Source organism: Elaeis guineensis, chromosome 5, assembly GCF_000442705.2.
Source record: "Elaeis guineensis isolate ETL-2024a chromosome 5, EG11, whole genome shotgun sequence".
Classification (NCBI taxonomy): Eukaryota; Viridiplantae; Streptophyta; class Magnoliopsida; order Arecales; family Arecaceae; genus Elaeis; species Elaeis guineensis.
This window is the reverse complement of record NC_025997.2, coordinates 62,137,985-62,150,898: the sequence shown is the minus strand read 5'-3', so window position 1 is coordinate 62,150,898 and position 12,914 is coordinate 62,137,985.

Genomic DNA, 12,914 nt, shown 5'->3' with positions numbered 1-12,914 from the left:
AAAAGTTTAGACACTTCATGAGAAGAAAAAGATAAGGGACAAGGAGAAGACCACTAGTCAAGGGGGAGCCAAGCAAAGAAAAGAAAAAAGAACAGCTTATCATCTGCTATGAATGCAAGAAGCTGGGTTATTTCAGATCAGAATGCCCCCAGCTCAAGAAAGGCCAACAGAAGTTCAAGAAGAAGAAGGCCATGATAGATATATGGAGTGATAGTGATGACTCCACCACTGATGAAGAATCTCATGAAGAAGTCAATCTGTGCCTTATGGCACATGAAACTGAGGTATCATCCAAAACTCAACTGAAATTTACTTATGATGAACAGTTAGAAGCTTTTCATGAACTTTTAAATGATCTATAAGAATTAGGTACTAAAAATAAAAATCTGAAATCAAGAAACTATGTATTAACTAAGGAAAATGAAGAAGTTGATAAGAAAAATAAAGAATTAGAACTAAAAAATCAGTCTCTAATAAAAGAAAAGGATGAACTTTCTAGTCAAAATGAAATTCTTGTAAAAGAAAATCAAGATCTAAAAGAAGAGGTAACTAAGTTAAATTCTATAGTTGATAGATTTACATTAAGTTTAAACAAACTTTAAATGATTATTGATAGTCAAAAAGCTACATATGATAAAATCGGACTTGGCTATTACACTCTAAGAAAATAAAAGTTTTTGAAAAATATTTTTGTCAATGCATCAAAATTGTCAAATATCACTTGTTTTAAATGTGACAAGGTAGAGCACAAAGCTTATACATGTTTATCAAATAAATTTGATGATAGAAATATTAAAAAAATATGGATTCTAAAAGAAACCATTGTGACTAACCCCAAAGGATCCAAGTTAGCTTGGTTACCTAAGGTTAAAACATGATTTTATGTGTGCAGATGTGTCTTGCATCCCAAGCAACAAAATGAAAGTGGTATCTTGATAGTGGATGCTCAAAATACATGACTGGTGATGAATCTCAATTCATCATATTGGAAGTCAAAAATGGAAGGATGGTCATCTTTGGAGATAATGGCAAAGAAAAGATCATCGATATTGGTAACATTGGTATCACTCCCTCCACTTGCATTGAAAATATTTTACTTGTAGATAGTCTTAAGCATAACCTTTTAAGTATTAGTCAATTATGTAAGATTACAAAGTAGTTTTTGAATCATCTATGTACATTATAATTAGCCCTTTTGATGATAACACTAGATTCATTGGGCATAAACATGGTAATATTTATATGGTTGATTTGGATAATTTTTTCGTGCAAAACATGCAATGTCTTATGGTCATGCATGCTAAAATCAATGAGACTAGTTGGCTTTGGCATTGTAGACTTGCACATATTGGTATACATACACTTTCTAAAATCATTAAAAAAGATTTAGTTATTGGTTTGCCAAAAATTAATTTTGATAAAGATAAAATTTGTAATGCATGTCAATTAGGTAAACAAACAAGAGTTTCTTTTAAATCTAAAAATATTATTTTAACTTTTAAACTGCTAGAACTCTTGCATATGGATTTATTTGGCCCTACAAGAATAACTAGTCTAGGAGGAAAAAGATATGGTTTTGTAATCATTGATGATTTTTTGCATTTTACTTGGGTTTTGTTTTTAGCTTCTAAGGATGAAGCATTTTCAATATTTTTCAAGTTTTGTCGAAAAGTTTCAAATGAAAAAAGTTCATCAATTATTTCTATTCAAAGTGATCATGACACTGAATTTGAAAATAAAGATTTTAAAAAATCTTATGATGAAAAAGACATAGATCATAATTTTTCAGCATCTAGAACATCTCAATAAAATAAAGTTGTTAAAAGAAAAAATAGAACTTTAGAAGAGATGGTCCGTACCATGCTATGTGAAAGCAAGCTCTAAAGTATCTTTGGGCAGAAGCAATAACACAATATGCTACATTCTAAATCGTATCTTAATAAGATCAATTTTAAAGAAAACATCTTATGAATTATCAAAGGATAGAAAACCTAATATAGGTTACTTTCATATTTTTGATTGTCGATGTTTTATTTTGAATAATGGCAAAGATATCCTTAGTAAATTTGATGCTAAATCTGATGAAGCAATCTTTCTTGGCTATTCCACTTCTAGCAAAGTCTTTAGAGTATTTAATAAAAGAACACTAGTAGTGGAAGAGTCAATTCATGTTATCTTTGATGAAACTAATGATCTTCCATCAAGGAAGAGAAAGGATGCTGATGTTGCAGGTATCATAAAAGATGGAATGAAAAAACTCATCCTCAATGATTCAAATGAACAAAACAAAGATCAGATGGATGAAAAATAAGAGGATGAAAGAATTAATGATCAGAACATTCAAGAACAACCTCCAAACACAGGTAATCTCCCAAGGAAATGGAGGTATGTTCATAATCACCCTAGAGAATTAATAATTGATGATTCAACATAAGAAGTAAGAACTAGATCCTCACTTAAAGATGTTTGTAATTATGTAGCTTTTGTTTCATATCTAGAATCTAAAATAATAGATGAAGTTGAAAAAGATCATAACTGGATAATGGCCATGCAAGAAGAGTTAAATCAATTTGAAAGAAACAATGTATGGACACTAGTTAATAGACCTAAAAATCATCCTATAATAGAAACTAAATGGGTATATAGAAATAAATTAGATGAAGATGGAAATGTAATAAGAAATAAAACAAGATTAGTCGCTAAAGGACATAATCAACAAGAAGAAATTGATTTTGATGAAATATTTACTCCTGTTGCTAGATTAGAAACCATAAGAATGCTACTTGCTTTTGCTTGCTTTATGAATTTTAAATTATTTCAAATAGATGTCAAGAGTGCTTTTCTAAATGGATATATTGCTAAAGAAGTATATATAGAACAACCTCCTAGTTTTAAAAATCATAAACTTCCAGATCATATATTTAGGCTAAACAAAGCTTTATATGGGTTAAAACAAGCTCTTAGAGCTTGGTATGAAAGATTAAGTAAGTTTTTATTAGAAAATAGATTTTCAAGAGGAAAGGTTGATACTACTCTTTTTATAAAAAGAAAGAACAAAGAAATTCTTGTTATACAAATATATGTTGATGACATTATATTTGTGTCTACTAATGAAGATTTGTGCCAAGACTTTTCCGAGCTCATGCTGAGGGAGTTCGAGATGAGCATGATGGGAGAACTCAATTTCTTCCTCAGACTCTAGATTAAACAAATGAAAGAAGGGATCTCCATCATCCAAAATAAGTACATAAGAGAATTATTAAAGACATTTAGAATGAAGAGCTCAAAAATTATAAGTACACCTATGACCCCTTCCTGTAAATTAAAAAAAGATGAGCATAATAAAAATATTGATTCAAAGCTCTATAGAAGCATATAGGCTCTTTATTATATCTAACTGCTAGTAGATCTGATATAATATTCAGTGTATGCATGTGTGCTAGATATCAATCAAATCCTAAAGAATCTCACTTAAATGCTGTTAAAAGGATCTTTAGATACTTAAAAAGAACACAAAATCTAGGTCTTTGATTTTTAAAACAATCTTCTATGGACTTAATAGGTTACTCAAATGCAGACTTTGCTGGATGCAAATTTAATAGAAAAAGTACTAGTAAAACTTATCAATTTTTAGGAGTAAACTTAATCTCCTGGTTTAGCAAGAAGCAAAATTCAGTGGCTTTGTCTATGGTCGAGGCTGAATACATTACAGCTGGAAGTTGCTGTGCTCAAATCCTGTAGATTAAGCAACAGCTCATAGATTTTGGTATTGAACTTAAAAGCATCCTCATAATATGTGATAATACTAGTGCCATCTATTTGATCAAAAATCTAATTCAACACTCTAGGTCAAAATATATTAAAATTAAACATAATTTCATTAGAAAATATAATCAAAAAAATGACATAACACTTGAATTCATAAACACTAAAAATTAATTAGCTGACATATTTACCAAAGCACTTAATGACAGTAAGTTTTGTGAAATTAGAAGAGAATTGGGCATTTTAGACCCTTCTACTTGAATTTTAATCATAATTTTATTTCCAAAATTTATTTAAAATTTTTTGACTTTATTATCTTAATTTTGGAAGTCATCTATCATTTTTTGAAAATTTTTCAAGATAATTAAAAATCATCAATGATATTCAGATACTTTCTTCAATTTTTTCATTGAAATATTCAATCAAAAATTATATCAAAATTTATCTAGACTCCCAATGACCCTCTCAACTCGATATGACTAATTTTAAATTTTTTTAGTTTGAATTTTTCTTTTTTTTAAATAATTTTCCCATCACCTAATGCAACCCTAGATGGGGCGTCCCATTCATGCGGGTAGGGTCTCTTTAAGTGTGCCGACCCGAACCCTGTTCCATTAAAAAGGGGTTTCGAAATGTCTCAAATCCAAAGACTCTTCTTCTCTCTCTCATCCCAACCTAGGAGTTTCATCCTAGATCTTCCAAAAATCCTAAAATCTCTCAAAATCGAGATCTACTCTCCCCAAATTTACTACTCTCACGGCTCATTTTTCTGATTTCCCCAAATTTCAAATCCTAACCCTCAAATCCGTGAGAAATTTTCCAAAAATCATCTTCTTCACTTAGTTTCACTTCAATCCACATCCTTCTCCACTCTCTTGACCATTATCCACCCTCTTCTTGGGACATGGCCCCCAAAATGAGAATGCCACAAAGAAGGAAGTCGGTGAGATTCGTGGAAGCAGAAGAAAAAAGGAAGAAGGCAGCACATAAGCCAACCCAAGCATCCCCTCTAGTAACTCCAAGTAAGATTTTATTATCTACAAGGAAGGTTGCTTTGGGTAGAAATGTAGACTTCAAATTTTTGAGACATGATGGTTTTTCAATTGGAGATAAACTAGTAAAATAAGGGTGAAAATCTTTTCTAAGTTTGTTTGAACTAGTTTATATTGATTTGGTGAAAGAGTTTTACTCAAATTTGATTTTCTCTGATGGTGTTTGAGATCTACAGTAAAGGAAGTCTAAATTATCTTAAATGCAATTAGGCTAGGAAGATTCCTTCAGATGCCTTATGAGGGTAGCTGCCTAGATGAGCTACCCAAAAAGAAGATTGGACTTAGGACCATACTAGGGAGAGATGATGTGGAAGGGCTCTTGAAGATTGAGGCCAAAGATCTTAGTGTGGAGATGAGGCTACTCTACCACATGGTGTCTAAGATTTTCTTCCTCAGAGGGAGAAGATATGATCTATTGACGGGGAGAGACATTTGGCTAATGCACCATGTAGTTTTAGAGACTCCCATGAACCTTCCCTTCCTGATGATAGATAGATGCCATGAGGGAAGTCTTGAACAGGTCCAAGTCTCCCTTGCCCTATGGTATGGCCCTTACTATTATTTTCAGAGAGTCAGGAGTCAGTTTTGAGAGAGAGATTATTTGTAGATTGTCATATACTAACACCTACAACAACCACTCTCTTAGGCGCATGGGTTTTGTGAGAACTCCAATCCCTGAGAAGAACTGCAGAAGAGCTTTCTATCGCCCTTGGGGGGAGGACGGTCGAGCTGCAGCAATTGAAGATCCAGCTGGCATGTGAGCAGCAGGCCGTCAAGGATGCAGAGACGGAATCCGAGGTCTTGAGAAAGAGACGTCGAGAGGTGGAGAACGAAAACCAGTGACTCCGTCGGGCGTTCCAGGACATGCTGCTGAAAAAGAGAGAGCTAGAAGAAGAAATCGAAAATCTGAGGCAGTCATTGATAAGGAGTGAAGCAGATAATTCAAGGTCGGAAGGAGCAGAGCTTCCCTAGGGCTCTTTTTGGCCTTCCGTCTTTCCATGCATACATTTTCTCTTTTGTTGTTTTGTTTTGTTCTTATGGTTTTGCTTTTCTTCCTTTAGCCTTCTGGGCTTCGTGGTGTATATTTCGCAAATGAAATAAAAAGGAGATTTTGTGTTATCTCGTCTACGTATTGTATTAAATTATCGTCCGCCGAACTTCTTTTGTCTTTTGACTTGTCCGACGTCGACGTCGTGTGGAGGTGCCCAGTCGTTGCCATACTAATTTGCTTTTCTTGTCATCCATGGCTGTAGGCTCGAGCTCGGTGGTCTGAACTCCGCGTTACCTCGAAGGGGTCGTTATTTTCTTGACCTATGTCGAGAGCCTTCTTAGAGGCCAGAGATGTCTGGTAGGAACTTCCCATCTTTGTTGAGATGAGGTTCCCTAGGTCTTTGGTGTGGTTTGTTTTTCATCTGTTGCCGATGTAATTCGTCGCTTTTCTTTTTAATTTTCCTCCTCTTTTTCATGCGAGGGTCCTCCCCTTGCTTTCTGAGGGATCGCGTGGAAGTGTAGAGGTGCCATTGAGGGGACTTTTCTGCTTATCCAATTTTGTTGGACAGTCGGATTTTTGTCATCGTCAGGACGAGGTTCTCCTTCTATTCTTGACGTAGTCGATCTCAGCTCAGGTTAGGATAAGGTTCTCCTCCTGTTCCCAACGGGGCTGTGGGGGCACATAAGGGTCGTTGCAAGGGCCTCTCCCCCCATCCGGTCTAAAAGAACCGGGCCTTCGACTTTGCTCATGTTAGGGCAAGGTTCTCCTCCTGTCCCTAACATGGCTGTGGGGGCACGTAAGGGCATTGTAAGGCCTCTCCCCCCATCCGGTCTAAAAGAACCAGGCCTTTGACTTTGCTCATGTCAGGATGAGGTTCTCCTCCTGTTCCTAACATGGCTGTGGGGGCGCGTAAGGGCGTTGTAAGGCCTCTCCCTCCATCCGGTCTAAAAGAACCGGGCCTTTGACTTTGCTCATGTTAGGGCGAGGTTCTCCTCCTATCCCTAACATGGCTGTGGGAGCGCGTAAGGGCGTTGTAAGGCCTCTCCCTCCATCCGGTCTAAAAGAACCGGGCCTTTGACTTCACTCGTGTTAGGACGAGGTTCTCCTCCTGTTCCTAACATGGCCATGGGGGCACCTAAGGGCTGTTATATGGGCCTCTTCTCCAATCCGATCTTAAAACAATCGGACTTCCATTTTGCTCATGCTAGGACGAGGTTCTCCTCCTATTCCTAACATGACCTTGTTTTGATTATTTGAAGGGGTTATCCCCAATCGTAACAAGTCCGTGCCAAAAGAGAAAGACATGCAAAGTCGAAAGGAAATTTGATTCAAAGCAAAGTCGTTAGTAATACATTTATAGGTTTTTCAAATCCCATGGTCGTGGAGGGTCTGCTCCTCCTCGAGGTCCTCCGATGACGGAGTTGATGGTCCCGATTAGACGCCAATCTCCGGACTGCTCCTCCCTCCTTGGCGGTTCAGGTTGCGGCAGGGCCCTTGGTCGATCCTCTCTGCCTTCAGGTCGGCGTCGAATGAACCTGTCGAGCCGATCTCGTCTGATAAGCTCCTTGATCTCATCCCGGAGCTGAATGCACTCCTCTGTATTGTGACCGTGGTCACGATGGTAGAGGCAGAACTTGTTAGGATTGTGCTTCCCAGGGTGTGTACGCATCCTTTCCGGCCTTGACAGCTGCTCCCTGACCTCCATCAGTACTTGGGTTTTCGAGGCATTGAGGGGGGCATAGTTGCAGAATCTTTCTGGTGGAGAACCCCGCCGAACTCCATGGTCCGAACTTCTCTGCTTATGTACCCGGGGAGGGGTATGGACACGCTTGTGCCCGGGAGGAGTCCGAGAACGTGGCCGAGCTTCTCTCGACCTTTTTTCGACTGTGGGCTTGCTCGAGTCTCCCACCTGTCGTTCTCTCGCAGTCTCCTCATCCTTCATTTTGAAGGCTTCTTCCGCTCGGGCGTACCCTTCAGTCCGAGCCAACAGATCAGCAAAATCCCTGGGGTACTTTTTCTCCAGGGAGAACAAAAGGTCATTCTTCTGAAGGCCGCCCTTCAGAGCGGCCATTGCTACCGACTGGTCCAAGTTCCGGACCTCCAGCGTGGCGACATTGAAACGGTTGATGTAGGCTCGAATGGACTCCCCCTCCCTCTGCTTGATATTGATGAGGGACTTCGAACCCTTCCGGGGGTGCCGGTTGCTGACAAAATGGGCCATAAATTGATGGCTCATCTGATCGAAGGAAAAGATGGTACCCGACTTCAGCATCGAGTACCAATTTCTCATCGCTCCCTTCAAAGTGGATGGGAAGGCTCGGCATAGAATGGCGTCGGGTGCGCCATGAAGCAGCATCATCGTCCGGAAGGCCTCCAGATGATCAACCGGGTCCGAAGTCCCATCGTAGATTTCAAACTGGGGGAGTTTGAAGTTTAGCGGGATCGGTTCCTGCATGATCATTTGAGAAAAGGAAGGGTCAGTACAAATATCCTCACCATAAGCGGGGGGAGCGTGGCGGAGTTCTTCGATCCGTCGGTTCATCTCCTGGAGCCTCCGGTCCAGAAAATCCTCACGACTATGGGTCTCGAGGGTCCTCTGGCAGAATGGGGGTAAAGATCTTCCAGGGGTGGAGTCATGGTCGGATTGGGGGCTTTCCACCCTTGGATTCATCTTTCTGGGAAAGACTGGGCGGCTGGCCCAAGTGGCCCATCCCGCCACCAGATTTTGGAGTTCTGGCGATGCTCTTTCCGACCGCACCGATGCCTGCGGCTGCTGCTGCCGTTGCATGGCCTGCACAGCTTCAGTGAGGCCTCTGACCTGCTGCACCAGTAGGTCGAATTACTCTGTGCCAACCGTCGTTGCCGGAGGAAGAGGTAGAGGCTGAGAGACTGGAGGTGAGGCCGGAGCCTGAGATCTGGCCGTGGAGGTCGTGGATCGCCATGTTGATGCCTTGCGGGGAGGCATCAGGCAAAGATCAAGTGGGGGAAGGAGGAGTGGACGTCAGAGAAGATGACCAGAGGCGGTCCCGTTGAGCGCTCCTTTAAGAACAAGGATACTGTAAAGGTTCAAGCCCCTCCTTCTAGCACCAATCCTGTTGGTGCAAAAATCTGCTTGCGTCGGAGAAGCTGGAGTCGAGGGAGTCGCGGTCGCCGTCGGAACCTGCAAAAGAAGTCTAAACCAGAGGTGGGGTTGCTCCGGCAAGTCCCTCCGATGCTCAAGTCAGTTCTCTGTCTCAACAAGAATGGAGTGCTCGAACAGAAATTTTAGTAGAGTTTTGGGATAGAAAATAGAGCTTAGAGAATAACATATCTGGGGCCCCCTTTTATAGGCGAAGGGGGCAGCAGACTGATAGCGATATCTGTAACCATCTGGCAGTGGGCTGCCCAGAGTCAGGCGGAGTTTGTTGCGAAGAGTAGTGGAGTGGGATCGTGGCCACCGTCGGGACGTGCCATGTGGAGTCTGTTGTGGGTAGTGGAACGGCGTCCGTTGTCGTGACTTGCCGGGAGGTGGGAGGAATCGCGCGGTATCCGTCGCAGGGAGTGGAGCAAAATCATGGTCATTATGGCGATCTGCTAGGGAGTGATGGAGCCATGCAGAATCCATCGCAGGAGGTGGAGCAGTGTCGTGACCGTTACTGCGGCCAGCCAGGGAGTGATGGAGCCATGCGGAATCCATTGCAGGAGGTGGAGCAGGGTCGTGGCTATTACTGCGGCCTACTAGTGGGCCTAGGCCTGTCGGCCGAAGTTCGGCTGGAGTGTCTGGCGGAGAGAGGTGGCTAGCCACCCGTCTGAGAGGAGCTCGGAGTCCGGCTCCCGTAGGAGTCCAGACGAAGTCTTCTTTCAGTCAGAGTTGGGGACGAAGCCCGGCTCCTGTAGGAGTCTGGGTGGAGTCCACCTACAATTGGCATCAGGGGCGATGTCTGGCTTCCATGGGAGTCCGAACGGAGTCTTCCCGCAGCCGGAGCTAGGGATGAGGTCCGGCTCCCGTAGGAGTCCGGGTGAAGTCTTCTTGCAGCTGGAGTTGGGGACGAAACCCGGTTCCCATAGGAGTCCGAGCAGAGTCTACCTGCAATTGAAGTTGAGGGTGAAGTCCGGCTTCCGTAGGTGTCCGAACGAAGTCTGCCTGCAATTGGAGTCGTGGGTGGAGTCCGGCTCCCGTAGGAGTCTGGACGAGGTCTGCCTGCGATTGAAGTCGGAGGCAAAGTCCGGCTCTCGTAGGAGTCCAGACGGAGTCTTCCCACAATTAAAGTCAGGTGCGAAGTCTGGCTCCCATAGGAGTCCGGATGGAGTCTTCCTGCAGCCAGTGTTGGGGACAAGATCCGGCTCCCGTAGGAGTCTGGGCAGAGTCTACCTGCAATTGGAGTTGAGGGTGAAGTCCGGCTCCCGTAGGAGTCCGGACGAAGTTTACCTGCAATTGAAGTCATGGGCGGAGTCCGGCTCCCGTAGGAGTCCGGATGAAGTCTGCCTGCGATTGAAGTCGGAGGTGAAGTCCGGCTCCCGTAGGAGTCCGGACGGAGTCTTCCCACAATTAAAGTCAGGTACGAAGTCCGGCTCCCGTAGGAGTCCAGACGGAGTCTTCCTGCAGCCAGAGTTGGGGACGAGGTCCGGCTCTCGTAGGAGTCCGGGCAGAGTCTACCTGCAATTGGAGTTGAGGGTGAAGTCCGGCTCCCGTAGGAGTCCGGATGAAGTTTACCTGCAATTGGAGTCGTGGGCGGAGTCCGGCTCCCGTAGGAGTCCGGACGAAGTCTGCCTGCGGTTGAAGTCAGGGGCGAAGTCCGACTCCTGTAGGAGTCCGAACGGAGTCTTCCCGCGGCCAGAGCTGGGGACGAGGTCCGACTCCCGTAGGAGTCCGGGCGTCGCGAAGAATCCGATCGACGCTAGCGGGGTCCTGCCCGTCGGCAAGACTTGGGAGTGTGGCGGAGGCTCGACCGCCTGGGAGGTTTGAAGAGACGTTGCCGGAGGTCGAAAGTCAGTTGGATCCCCGGAGGGTCACCCCCATCACGAACTTCGGCTGGGGGGTATTTTATACCCAACAATATCTAAAATCAAATCATAATATATCTCATACATTGCTAAATCTAGATTTCAACTCTACATGCATATATGTTCATGTCATAACGAACTTTCGCTCTGATACCATTTGAAGGGAAGCGTGGTGGGTGATATGCATATATTTTTAAAATTTTACAGTAGAACATATATAGATTAAATAATTTAATCTATAATACACGCATGGATTAAATCTAAATCACCATACAGGATCTATGATATGAACTAATATGCATGTATATACATCTGAAATCTAAAATTCAGCAAGTACAGGATATATCTAATTAATATTTAGATTATATATAAATATTGATTGAATATAAAACTTCATACCTGAGCATGGATAGTAGATCACCGTATTCAAAATTTATGGTAGATGATTCTTCATGATGCTTGGCAGCCGCACATGCATCCAGCCTCTATGGGTACCCACATGAAGTCCCGATGCTGATCGATCTCCCATGGAGTGTTAGCTTGTGAAAACACCATCCATTAGCTGATTTGAGAGAAACATGATAGAATTGAAAAATAAAGAGACTCTCTCCTTTTCTTCCTGGATCCATACATCTGATCTCTACAATAGAGATCAAGAGAAGAACCCTTTCTTCTCAATTTTTCATGCATAAGAGAGAACCTTTCTCTCTTCCTTTCATATCCTTAAGAAGAACTTTTCTTCTCTAATTTTCTATGATAAAAATTAGATATAATCTAATTTTTTATGATAAAAATTATATAAAATCTTGAGATCTAAAAAAATTCAAAAGAGGGATCCAAGAGAAGAACCGTTCTTCTCTCTTCTTCTCCTTTTTTCTTCTTGATCTACAACTCAAGGAAGCCCCAAATGTCCAATCAAATTTTTTTGATATTTTTTCTCTAAATTTTTATATTAAAAATTAAATCTAATTTAATTTTTATCTTGAAAAAAATTAGAAGAAAAATTTAGAAGAAAAACTTCTTCTTCAAGGCTGCACACAAGAAAGAAGATCCATCTTCTTCCTTGATCTAAAACTTCAAGAATCTCCAAACTCAAATCAATTTTTTTTTAATATTTCTCCTCTAAATTTATATATTAAAAATCAAATCTAATCCAATTTTTATTTTGAAAAAAAATTAAAAAAAATCTGAAAAAAGAACTCCTTCTTCTTTAAGGCTGCATGCAAGAAAGAAGACCCTTCTTCTTCCTTGATCTTTCTCTCCTTGGGAAGAACTTTTTTTCTCTAATTTTTTGCTGTATAACCAGCAGAGAAGCCTCTTTTTGATATCCTAAAATTAGTAAGGAAAGATCAAGAAAACATACCAAGAAGAAGAGGAAGAAATGGATGTTGCAAGAGGGATCTTGGGGCTTCCAACTCTTGGACGCCCCCTCTTTGTTTTGGGCGACCAGAAAGAGGAGATGAGATGCCTCTTTGTTTTCCATGAGAGAAAGAGAGTGGGTGCGGCATCCTATGGGGCGTGACGAATTCTCATGGTGAAAAGTGGGGCATGGAGAATACATGGGGTGCGGCATCCTGTTCCAACTCTAACTAACTCTTGGATCCAATCCTAACTAATTTAAAAATTAGTTATAACAAACTAACTAATTGGATCCTAGTCCAATTATAAAACCAATTAGGATCCAATCCAATTGAGAATTAGTTAGATTAAAAATCTCATTGATCTAGGGATGGAGATCTGGATGGTTTGAGGGAAGCTATTTGATAATAGGGGTTGATCCAATCAGGCCTATTATCAAATGACATTTGATCAAATCAAAGCCTATTATCCAATAGAATTTGATCCAATCAAAATATATATAAAATAATTTCATATTCATACATCTCTAAAATCAATTAAAATAAGCCCTGTTATTCAATAGGATTGCAACCAATTAATCCAAAGCCAATCTAATTGAATCCAATTCAATTAGAACTAATCCAATCTCTATTTCTCAATCAAAGAGTTAATTAATAATCATATTATCAATTAATTATTCTTCTAATTTACTAACCATTAGTAAATAATTTATTACAATATTTATATAGGATTAATCATCAATCAAATTGATAATTAAATCCTTC